Raw genomic sequence first — 3,237 nt, forward strand, 5'->3', positions numbered from 1 at the left:
TTAATTGAACTAAAGTGTAGCATCTAACTATGCCAAAATACAGTTCTGGTTAGGCTCTAATTATCTCCTACAACTGATCTGTCATTCTGCTCTTCAACATTGCTCTGTCACATACCGAAGCAACAAAATCTTCACCAACCTTACAAATTCGCTCACACAGACTTCCTTCACTCACCACACATATCAAAATGATTAACCAAGTCAATCTTATATATCTGCATCAACAAAAAATAATTATTTACTAAGTCAGCTTCCAAAAACCGCATAACACGCAACATGAGACATGTTTCACCAAGTTGGCTCAATCCGATCACAAATCCAAATCTGGACCAAAACAAGATGATAAAATGCTTCCCATAAGTTGGGCCAAACACCTCAAATGTGAAACTGATCACCGAAATCATCCCAACAAATCTGCAACACACGTTACTTCAAAATAGCTCTGCCTAATTGAATTACCAGATACCTGAGCTCTAAACTTCTTTCTCAAGAAGATGTCCAACTTCTTTCTCAAGAAGATGTCCATCTTCTTTCCCTGACCTAGATCTTGTCATATTCCTTCTACTGGGGTGGCACTAATAGTAGGTTAAACTATACCAATTGAAGCCTGTGGGGTAGCAAGTAACCCAATAGTTACTCCATGCTTGGATGTTGCCTTCAAAGATTTAGATTCTTTCATTTTTGCATCCAACTGCTTTTATAATTCAGTTGTAGAGATAGGGGTCTCTTCTTCGACTAAAGTAGGCTTCTTAGAATCACTTCTTCTCTTCCTCATATATTCTTGAGTTGTTCTTGATTATGGGTTGTCGGTGGCTTTATTTTTCTATTTTTCTTTTGAAATGCTCCTTCGAAGCCTAAGGCCTAACTGTTGTCTACTTCTTTCAACTACTTCTTCATAAACATCATCAATTTTTACCTTTTTTAGCTATAGACCATCTTATGGGAGAAAGAGGTCTCTGATCCACCTTTTGTTTGTTGTAAGTCAGATGTAGGATTATCCCATCATCCTTAAAGGCCTTTGGAATGTCATTTTTTTATTTCAAACTCCCTCCTCTAGTAGGCAGTTAATTTGTAATATCTCCTTTTCCTAGCCTCAAAGCTATCATGCAACCCTACCCAAAAGTCCTCCAGTGCAAGCTTGTGTCCTTCATATGCAACTAGCATCATGGTCTTTAACTTGCCAAATGGATCATAGCATTTCCAAGAATAAGAAAACTCTTTGATAGTCAAATATTGAAGATCGTGGACTACTGTTTTAGTTGTTTGTAGGTTATGGCCTTTAAAATATTCAAGAGTAATTGGAAAAGTTACTCCTTTCTTATGTTTCTGAGTCATCGAAGCTTGAACTCCTACAATTTTCCTAGAATATTCAAGGAGAATAATCATGTTACTGCAATAATAAGGAAGAAGAAAAGGACTACTAGTAAACCCACTCAACTTGATATAAGTTGACCTTTGGTTTTGAATGAATCACATTCCCAATTCTCAATTAATTGCATTGCTTTAGTAGACAAACGATAGCTAACATCACCAGCCAATCTACATATAATTGCATATATAAAAGCATCATTTATCCTCTTGAAATGATCTTTGGCTACTCAGAAGGGCAATTGAGTGTTGTATTCCCATACTTTCTTCTCATTAATACCTTCTCACATCCTGCCATCAGTGTTCAAGCTCAGGTATACACTACTCCTTGCCACCATCCATACCACATATGAATTCATAAAGAACCTCTTAGTTTCCATCACACTGTATATTTGTTCATGGATGTTATCTGAAATGATTTATGCCAAGTCAACTTAGTTCTTTCCCTTGAGGACGATGTAGATGTAATGATACATCCATAAATGATAATGTTTAACATCTTCCTTTCCAAATTCTCTACTACGAATGGTAATCAAACCACATGGATCATCTTTGAATTCTTCCCTAAGGATGGTGTCAGTTGCTTTCAAGTTTGACTTTCTTGGTTCTCTAAGCCAAGTTTCATTTATATAATCTCTATTATTCACCAGATCATCATTAAAAATCTTTACTTCTTCATTAGTACTTTTTGTAGAACTTTCTCATTGTGGGATCCCAAAAGTCAGAGCGAGCATGTCTGACGAAAGATCTACTACTACATTTTCCTTGGTGTCCATACACTTCTTGGTATCTTTGTCGTAATGTTGTGCAACTGCCAAAATCAATTCACATGTATGGTCTGCTTGAGGAAAACATGTGGCTTCTACAAGTCTGGACCTTTTGATTCTCCTCCAACGACTGGTGGGATTCTCAGCAAACACTTCTTGCTTGATTGCTTCTAATTCAATATGACCTATTTCTATGTCTGTAATCCATTGCACATCATTTTCAAACTTAGAAGCAAATGTTTGGCCTCTATATTAATACTTCATCGTGTCAAGGACCTTTTCTAGCTTTATCTCATTTCTTGTTTTCTTCTTTGAGGTTCCAGGAACACCTGTTGCTTTCGTATGAGTTTTGTAGTACCCCTATCCTAATCAGACCCTTTTTGACCTCGTTGACCATGGTTGAATTTTTAGTGGCTTACATGGATGGTTGATCCATTATGATTGTGATGTGTTATTCTAGTATGATGCTTTGGAGTGTGATTTGGTGAATATGATTATGCATTATTACTTATTGAGGAGTAGATGTTGATTAGGCACTATTTTTTTGAATGAGTAGATGTTAACTCTACTTATGCATTGTATTTTACAAATGATGATATGTTAAGTTTATTTATATGTTACTAATGATGGACTAACACATTTACTTCATGTGTGAGTTACTCTATGTATATGTCATCATGTATGTGTGGAAAGTGTATGGGGTGCAAGGAGATGATTTCCCGTCACTCACTTCGGTGAGACATGTAAAGTCACGATTCTCCTTCACCGGTGTGTTTACCGTGTTTGTATATATACATATGCATGGTTCGGTGATGCAGGAATTGTAGGTACAAGGTACCGATTCCACCTGGCTCCACATGTCCGAGCGTATCTAATTAGCCCGATGGAAGTGGAGATAGTTCTAAGGCCCTAAATGTCACCCCTAGCCTTGCTCGGTTGTGAGCGTCGTCAGTCATTTGTCAACCTTGTCGAATCGCCAAGTAGGCCACTTTTCCGACATTGGTATGTGGGTCATGTCTTTATTTTTTTTAAGTTGAGTGTTGTGTATTTAATTATTCTCTTCTTGTGTTAGTTAATGAGTAATTAATTATTAATATCGTAT

Source organism: Cryptomeria japonica, chromosome 6 (assembly GCF_030272615.1).
Source record: "Cryptomeria japonica chromosome 6, Sugi_1.0, whole genome shotgun sequence".
NCBI classification, from domain to species: domain Eukaryota; kingdom Viridiplantae; phylum Streptophyta; class Pinopsida; order Cupressales; family Cupressaceae; genus Cryptomeria; species Cryptomeria japonica.